Source organism: Capsicum annuum, unplaced genomic scaffold (genome assembly GCF_002878395.1).
Source record: "Capsicum annuum cultivar UCD-10X-F1 unplaced genomic scaffold, UCD10Xv1.1 ctg5262, whole genome shotgun sequence".
Lineage (NCBI taxonomy): Eukaryota > Viridiplantae > Streptophyta > Magnoliopsida > Solanales > Solanaceae > Capsicum > Capsicum annuum.
In genome coordinates, this window is record NW_025860665.1 from 1 (window position 1) to 9,575 (window position 9,575).

The following is a 9,575-nucleotide window of genomic DNA, read 5'->3' on the forward strand; positions in this document are numbered from 1 at the left end:
ACTGAATAAGGTGACTATTAAAAATAAATATCCCCTCCCAAGAATTGATGATTTATTTGATCAGTTACAAGGCGCCAAATGCTTCTCAAAGATTGATTTGAGTTCAGGTTACCACCAAGTGAGGGTCAAAGAGAAGGATATATCCAAGACAGCTTTTCGAACATGGTACGGTCATTATGAGTTCCTAGTCATGTCATCTGGGCTAACAAATGCACCCGTAACTTTTATGGATTTGATGAATAAAGTGTTTAAGCCATTCTTAGATGTGTTCATGATAGTTTTTATAGATGATATTCTAGTTTATTCCAGATCAGAAGAGGACCATGCCAATTATTTATGACAGGTATTGCAGATTCTTCGTGATCGCAAGCTATATGCAAAGTTCTCTAAATGTGAGTTTTGGTTAAAATCGGTGGCATTCTTGGGTCATATTGTATCTAGTGAAGGAATAAAGGTTGATACTCAAAAGATGGAAGCCATGAAGAGTTGGCCAAGGCCCACAACGCCTACAGAGATTCGTAGTTTATTGGGTTGGTAGGTTATTATAGAAGGTTTGTTGAAGGTTTTTCTTCAATTTCTGCACATTTAACCAAGCTAACACACAAAACATCCAAGTTTTAATGGAATGATGCCTGTGAAAGGAGTTTCCAAGATCTGAAGAATAAGTTGACTTCTATACCCATATTGGTACTTCCAGAAGGCACAGAAGGGTATGCAGTGTATTGTGATGCTTCAAGAATTGGATTAGGATGTGTATTGATGCAGCATGGTAGAGTAATAGCATATGCCTCCAAAAAATTACGGCCACATGATAAAAACTATCCTACGCACGACCTCGAGCTAGCAGCAGCTATATTTGCTTTAAAGATATGGTGCCACTACTTGTATGGGATTCATGTTGATATATATACTGATCGTAAGAGTGTGCAATATATCTTTAGTTAGAAGGATCTAAATTTGAGGCCACAGAGGTGGCTTGAACTATTAAAAGACTATGATATTGATATCTTGTATCATCCAGGGAAAGAAAATGTGGTAGCTGATTCACTAAGTCGTAAGTCTATGATAGCGTCTATAGAAAGGAAAGGGATGATTAAAGATCTCTACCAACTAGCTAATTTGGGGGTTCGCCTCCTTGAAACTCCAGATGAGGGGCTTATTGTGCATAATGTAGCAGAATCTTCATTAGTAGCTGAAGGGAAAGAGAAGCAATATGTAGATCCAATTTTATTATAGCTTAAGGAGAATGTACAATGTGGTACGACTAAGGCATTTGAGCTTACGTGAGAAGGAGTACCTCAGTGCCAAAATAGATTATGTGTGTCTAATGTAGACGGGCTAAGAAAGAGGATTATAATAGAGGCACATCGTTCAAGGTATTCTATTCATCCAGGGTCAACTAAGATGTATCAAGATTTGAAAGGAATATATTGGTGGAGTGACATGAAGAAGAACATTGCAGAATTTGTAGCCGAATATCCAAATTGTCAAAGAGTTAAAGTAGAGCACCAGAAGCCCGGGGGTTATATGCAATGCATAGATCTTTCAATCTGGAAGTGGGACATGATTAACATGGATTTTGTCACTAGTTTGCCTCGTACATCTCAAAAGTTTGATTCCATATGGGTGATAGTTGATAGGATTACCAAATCTGCACACTTTCTACCAGTAAAGACCATTTACACAGTTGAAGAGTATGCAAAATTGTATATTAAAGAGATAGTTTGACTACACAGAGTGCCAATCTCTATTATATCAGATCGGGGGCCTAATTTACTACAAATTTTTGGAAGTCTTTTCAGAGGAATTTGGGAACACAAGTGAATCTGAGTACAACTTTTCATCCTCAAACAGATGGACAAGCAGAACGTACCATTCAAGCACTTGAAGATATGCTACGAGCTTGTGTATTAGACTTTAAGGGTAGCTGGGATGATCATTTTCCTCTTATTGAGTTTTCCTACAACAAAAGCTATCATTCAAGAATCAAAATGGCACCATATGAAGCTTTGTATGGAAGAAAGTATAGATCACTAATTGGATGGTTTGAAGTGGGTGAAACTACCTTGTTCGGACTATATCTTATTTATTAAGCTATGGAAAAGGTTAAAGTAATTCAAATGCAACTGGAAATAGCCCAAAGTCAACACAAGTCATATGCAGATATTAGAAGAAGAGGGCTAGAGTTTTCTATCGGTGATTGGGTATTCTTGAAGGTATCACCAATGAAAGGGGTTATGAGATTTGGTAAGAAAGGAAAACTAAGTCCACGTTATATAGGCCCATATAAGATTATTCGGAGGTTTGGCCAAGTTACATATAAGTTAGATCTACCCCAAGAGCTCTCAGTAGTACATCCGGTATTTCATGTCTCAATGCTTCGAAAGTGCATCGGAGATCCATCACATATCACTTCTACTGAAGACGTACAAGTTACGGAATATCTCACCTATGAGAAAATACCTATTGCCATTCTAGATCGACAAGTTAAGAAGATAAGGAATAAATAAATAACATCTGTAAAAGTATTTTGGAGAAACCAGCAAGTGGAGGAGATCACATGGGAAGCTGAGGAAGCAATAAAATCCAAATACCCTCATCTATTCAAATACGAAGAGAAAGTCCAAGATGCTGAATTAGAGCAATAACAAGTAAGTGTTTATATATATATATATATATATATATTTATATATAAACTGTCTGATGATAGGAATATTAACCTTACGCTAGAACTTGTTTTAGTTGGACAATTATGCTAACATTCAAGGACGAATGTTCTAAAGGGGGGAAGGATGTAACACCCTATATTTTTGTGTGTACTTGTTCAATTTATATGGATATATCTTTGTGGTGTATATGGAGTTCTAAATACTTCCCATGTGGTTTAATGTGACCAAGTATAGACAAATTTTAAGTTAGATTAAAGAGTTAAGAACTAAAAATTGAGTATTTTGTTAATGGGATCAAGACCATGTATCAGATTAGGCCTTATATTAATGTATTCATTTGATCCCAAATTAAGTAAAATAGAAAGAAAATGGAGAAAAGAGGCCCAATACTCAAATCTGCCAAATACCAAGTTAAAGAGAAGAAAAGGAGGAAAAATTGGTAGCTAAGGCCCAATAGTTTTTGATCTACAAAGGCCCAATATATTGGTAAAGTGTATACATCAATTACTTGACAAAATATGGCCCAAAATTAGTCAATAAATTCGTCCAAGAGAATCTCCTATTGATGGATTGAAATCAGCAATTTTTCTCATTTTAACTTAGACAAAATTTCCAGCTTTCTAGGTTTTTCTCTTTTGTTCTCTCTTGGCTATGAAACAACCCTATAATTCCACAAGGGTTCTTGGGATTGACCTTCCTTCCAAGCTAAAGGTAAGTGAACAATTCATGAGCTTGTACCATGGAAACTATGTGTTCTTTAAGATTAATTTCCGGACAGCCTTCTCTATAAGTTTGGGCAGTCCATTGTTCTTAGTTATTAAGGGATTTCTCTTTTCTCTTTTGATTTATGTGTGAAGGGATTAAGATATTGAGGAAATACACATTAAGACACTAAAATATCAAGGAAATCAAGGTATGTTTGCTGTCCACTTTTCTCCTTTTTCCATATACATGTGTTGATAAAGGATTGCACATATTGGGTTGTTGTTAAAGGACTATTGGAGTGTTGTTGCGGACTGTTTTGTGTGTTTGTGTTGTGGGATGCCCGGTTGCTATTGGGAAAAGGTGTGATTAGTTTGTATTTAATTATAGAAGATGGATGTGGTGATACACCACTGAATTTATGATTGTGTATGTCTATTGCTCATTTCGTTTTGTGTGTGTTGATTGGAAGGTGAAATGAAGCTTAGGTTGTGTCGGGGGATATTGTATGAATATGTATGGTATGTGGCTGTAATTAGAGTATAAGAGGGTTAAAGTGACACCCTTTGTTGATAAATTAAGGGCTTACTTCCCGGCCACTAGTTTGGTGAAGTTAAATAGCCAAAATGTGACGTTTGGTTGCTAATATTAGTTTGCCATATATTTCATTGTAGATAAGTAATCTAAAAGTGTGGGAAGTCGAGTTTGGATGGTTTTGGAGTTTTACAACCAGGTATGTAAAGTATACTCTATTTTTCACTCTTGGCGTGAAAACGGATACTTGTTCCATCGATAAGCTTCCAAGGTCATCCAAAAACACGTGCTACATAATAGCACCTATGATATCCCATGTTACTAATGAACTTATTCCCACTCTCTAATGTGTTAAACCACCTTTATACATGCTTTCTACCTATCCTACATGCCTATTTTCACTAGTAAATTTCAGAATTTCTCCGGTTACTCAAATAAGACTCATGTGTTATTTTTAGCTCCTAAACACTTCATTAGTGTACCAACAACTCCTTACTTCATTATTATTGCATTGATTGTCTATTTACCTATCTCTTATTGATAGATCATTGTTTCAAGGTACCATAAGGTTATGACCACCGAAGTAACAATCTCAAAAGCCTAATTAAACTAAGTAACGAAAATCTATAAAATGGGTGGCAGCTCAGGGGCATAAGCCTAGCATGGGCCGATCCCGATACTTTATATGTAGATGGCAGCTCAGGGGCATAAGCCTAGCATGGGCCGATCCTGATTTATTATTTACCACTGATCAACTGGTCATTTGTATCATATGGATTACAAAGATAATAAAGTAAGAATGTAAAAGGAAGAAAGAAATGTAATGTGCCCTGTTCCACAAGTAAATGTAAAGGTGGTCTACTAGAACTATTCTTACACTTGTTCCATATTTTTATTGAGCCTTTTTGTCATGTATTGTTACTTTTCCGCCTTGCATACTCAGTAAATTTTTTTCGTACTGACTCCCCTTATGGGGGGAATTATATTTCATGATATAGGCACAGGTGCTTCGGCAAACACGCCTCCTCAGTAGGAGCCCAGGATATCCATCTGCTATTGGTGAGCTCCAGTTTGCTTCGGGGCTTTCCGAGTCGGTTCCATATATTTTTGGTATTGTATAAAAGTTAATAGTATGGCGGGGGTTTGTCCTGACCTTAGCTAAATTTTGTGTATCGTCTTGAGGCTTTGTAGACCAATGTATAGTTAAGCATGGCAATGTGTTATCTTGTAGATGTTATGGCCCCAACGGGCAAGTCTATTATGTATATAGTTTTAGGGCTTGTCGTTTATATTTTTTTTTTCATTAAGGCATTATATCTGTATATGATAAAACCTTTACCTATTATAGTAGCATGCATGTGAATTCCAAGGTTATAGGTTGGTTCTCTCGGGCCTTCATGGCTATGGGTGCCTATCCGCCCCAATAGGATTTGACGCATGATAGGCATGCTCGGACCCTTGGCCCAGCCATGAAACCATGGGCTATAGCATATCGATTTGGCCTGAAAATTCCCCGTTCGTGCCGTTTTGCCCATTTGCCCACCCAAATGGCTACGAAAAATTGAATGGACCACACTAGGATGTTCCCCAACCACCCTGGCACGCCCCCATCAATTTTTGGCCCACAACACGCCCAGACCTCGAGTCCACCCCCAAAACCGTGAGCTAAGTCACCTATTTGTCCACCCAAATGGCCACAAAAAATTAAACAGACCACACTGGGATGATCCCCAACCTCCCTGGCATGCCCCAGTCGATTTTTGGCCCGTTTGTCCACCCAAATGGCCACAAAAAATTAAAGGGACCATAATGGGATGATACCCAACCTCCTTTGCATGCCCCAGTTGATTTTTGGCCTACAACACGCTTGGACCCCGATCCCACCCACGTAACCGTTGGCTATAGCAGACCGATTTGGCCGAAAAATGCCCCGATCGTGATGTTTCTCCCATTTGTCGACCCAAATGGCCATGAAAAATTAAACGAACCTAACTGGGACTATCCCCAACCTCTCTATCATGCTCCGGTCAATTATTCGCCCACAGAAAGCCCAGACCTCGGGCCCAACCCCTAAACCGTCAGCTATAGCACACCGATTTGACCCGAAAATGCCCCGTTCGCATTGTTTCGCCCGTTTGTCCACCCAAATGGTCACAAAAAATTAAACGAACCACACTGTGACAACCCCCAATCTCCCTAGCATGCCCCATTCGAATTTTGGCCCACAGTACGTGTGGACCCTGGGCCTACCCCCCAAAACCATAGGCTATAGCACATCGATTTGGCCCCAAAATGCCCCGTTCGTGTTGTTTCACCTATTTGTCTACCCAAATGGCCACAAAAATTAAACGGACCATACTGGGACGTTCCCCAACCTCCCTGTCATGCCTAGATTGATTTTTGGCCCACAACACACCCGGACCTCAGGCTCACCCCTAAAACCGTCGGCTATAGCACACTGATTTGGCACAAAAATGCCCCGTTCACGCCGTTTTGCTTGTTTGTAAACCTAAATGGCCAAAAAATATTAAATAGACCACACTGAGATGATCACCAACCACCCTAACATTCCCCGATTGATTTTGGGCCCATATCACGCCCGGACCTCCGGGCCACCCATAAAAATTTGGCACAAAAATGCCACGTTCGCGCTGTTTTGCCCGTTCGTCCTCCCAAAGGGCCATGAAAAATTAAAAGAACAACACTGGGATGATCCCAACTCCCTGGCATACCATGGTCGATTTTCAGTCCACAGCACACTCGAAGCTCGGGCCCACCCCCAAAACTGTGGGCTATAGCACACTGATTTGGCCCAAAAAAGCCCCATTTGCTCCGTTTCGCCCATTTGTCCACCCAAATAGAAATAAAAAATTAAACGGAAAACACTAGGATGATCCCTATTTTCTCGGGCATGGCCCGGTCGATTTTTTGCCTACAACACACTCAGACCCCGGCCAACCCCTGAAATCGTGGACTATAGCACACCGATTTAGCCCAAAAATGCACTGTTCGAACCGTTTCGCATGTTTGTCCAGGCAAATGGCCATAAAAAATTAAAAGAACCAAACTGAGACGATCCTTAACCTGCCTTGATTGCCCAGATCAATTTTCAGTCCACAGCACTCCCGGACCTTGGACCCACCCTTAAAACCATGGGCTATAGCCCACCAATTTGGATCGAAAATGCCTCGTTCGCGCCGTTTCGCTCGTTTGTCTACTCAAATGGCCACAAAAAATTAAACGGACCACACAAGGATGATTCCAACCTCCATGGCATGCCCCAGTCAATTTTCGTCCCACAGTATGCCCGGACTCCGGCCCACCCCTGAAACCGTGGGCTATAGCACACCGGTTTCGCTAGAAAATTCCCCGTTCACGCTATGTCGCCCGTTTGTCCACCCAAATGGCACAAAAAATTAAACGGACCGCACTGAGATGATCCCCAACCTACCTAGCATGCCACTATCTATTTTTAGCCCACAGCTCGCCCGGACCCTAGGGCCACCCCCGAAACCATGGACTATATAACACACCGATTTGGCCAAAAAATGCCCCATATGAGCCAATTCGCCGGTTTGTCCACCCAAATATCCATGAAAAATTAAACGTACCACACTGGGATGATCCCTAACCTCCCTGGTACATCTAGATCAATTTTTGGCCTACAGCACACCCAGACCCTGGGCCCACGCTCAAAATCGTTGGTCATAGGACACCGATTTAGCTTGAAAATGCCTCGTACGCGCCATTTTGCCTGGTTGACCACCCAAATACCCACAAAAACTTAAACATATATAATTGGGATGATCCCCAACCTCCCTGGCATGCTCTACTCGATTTTCGGGCCATAACACGCCCGAACCCTAGGGCCACCCCCAAAACTGTGGGCTATAGCACACCGGTTTGGCCCAAAAATTTTTAGCCAACAGCATGCCTGAACCTTGGGCCCACCCCTGAAACCTTGGGTTATAGCACATCGATTTAACTCAAAAATGCCCCATTCGCGCTGTTTTGCGTATTCTTCCATCCAAATGCCCACAAAAATTAAACGGACCACACTGGGACGATCCCCAATATCCCTGGTGCATCCCAGTCAATTTTAGGCCCACAGCACATCCAAATCTCAAGCCCACCCTCGAAACCCTGGGCTATAGCACACCGAGTAATCCCAAAAATGCCCCATTCGCACCATTTTGCCCGTTTGTCCACCCAAATAGCCAAAAAAAAATAAATGGACCACACTGCAATGATCCGCAACTTCCCTGGCATGCCCTATTTGATTTTAGGCCCATATCATGCTCGGAACCCTGGCCCACCCCCGAAATCGTGGGCTATAGCACATCGATTTGGCCCAAAAATGTCCTGTTCATGCTGTTTCGCCAATTTGTCCACCCAAATGGCCACAAAAAATTAAACGGACCATACTCGGATGATCCCCAACCTCCCTGACACATCTTGGTTGATTTTTTGCCCAACCTCCCCGAACCTCGGGCCTACCCCCAAAACCGTGGGCTATAGCATACCGATTTGTCCTGAAAATGCCCCATTCCCGCTGTTTCAGCCATTTGCCCACTCGAATGGCCACAAAAAATTAAACGAATTACACTGGGATGATCCCCAACCTTCGTGACATGCTCCGATCGATTTTCGGACCACAACACGCTCAAGCCCTGGGCCCACCCTTAAAACTGTGGGCTATAGCACCCCGATTTAGCTCGAAAATGCCTTGTTTGAGCTGTTTTGCTGTTTGTCCACTCAAGTGGCCACGAAAACTTAGACGGACCACACTGGGACGATCCCCAACCTCTCTGGCACACTTCGGTTGATGTTCATCCTATAGCACGCTCGGACCCCAAGCCCACCCACGACACAATGGACTATAGCACACCGATTTGGCCCGAAAATGCCTCGATCACACTATTTTTCCCGTTTGTCGATCCAAATCGCCACGAAAAATTAAACGGACCATACTGGAATGATCCCCAACCTTCCTGGCATGTCTAGATCGATTTTAGGCCTACAGCACGCACGAACCTCGGGCCAATCCTCAAAACCAAGGGCTATAGCACACCGATTTGTCTTAAAAATGCTCCATTCGTGCAATTTTGATCGTTTGCCCACCCAAATAGCCAAAAAAAATTAAATGGACCACACTAGAATGATCCCCAACCTCCTTGGCATTCCCCGATCAATTTTTGGACCACAGCACACTCGTACCCCTGGCCCACCCCTAAAATCGTAGGCTATAGCACATCAATTTGGCCCAAAAATACCCTGTTCGTGCCGTTTTACCCTTTTGTCCACCCAAATGGCAATGAAAAATAAACTAACCACACTGGACTATCTCCAACCTCCCTGGCATTCCCTGATCGATTTTTGGCCCATAGCTTGCCCAGACCCCCGGCCCACCCCTAAAATTATCGGCTATAGCACACCAATTTGACCCAAAAATTCCCCATATGCACTGTTTCGCCCGTTTGTCCACCCAAATGGCCATGATAGATTAGAAAAACCACACTGGGATATTCCCCAAGCTCCCTGGCAAGTCCTGGATGATTTTCGACGCACAACACGCCCGAACCCCGGGCCTACTATAAAATCGTGGGCTATAGCAGACAGATTTGGCCTAAAAATGCCACGTTTATGCTGTTTCGCCTATTTGACTTCCCA

General features: G+C 42.3%; 1 long non-coding RNA gene across 1 annotated transcript; it reads left to right on the forward strand.

The window, feature by feature from the left end:
• The first annotated feature begins 2,810 nt into the window (after positions 1 to 2,810).
• On the forward strand, positions 2,811 to 5,227 carry LOC124892966. The gene is made up of 4 exons (XR_007050490.1): positions 2,811 to 3,380; positions 3,527 to 3,582; positions 4,046 to 4,104; positions 4,904 to 5,227. It is a non-coding gene; the product is annotated as an uncharacterized LOC124892966 (long non-coding RNA).
• Positions 5,228 to 9,575: the final 4,348 nt, after the last annotated feature.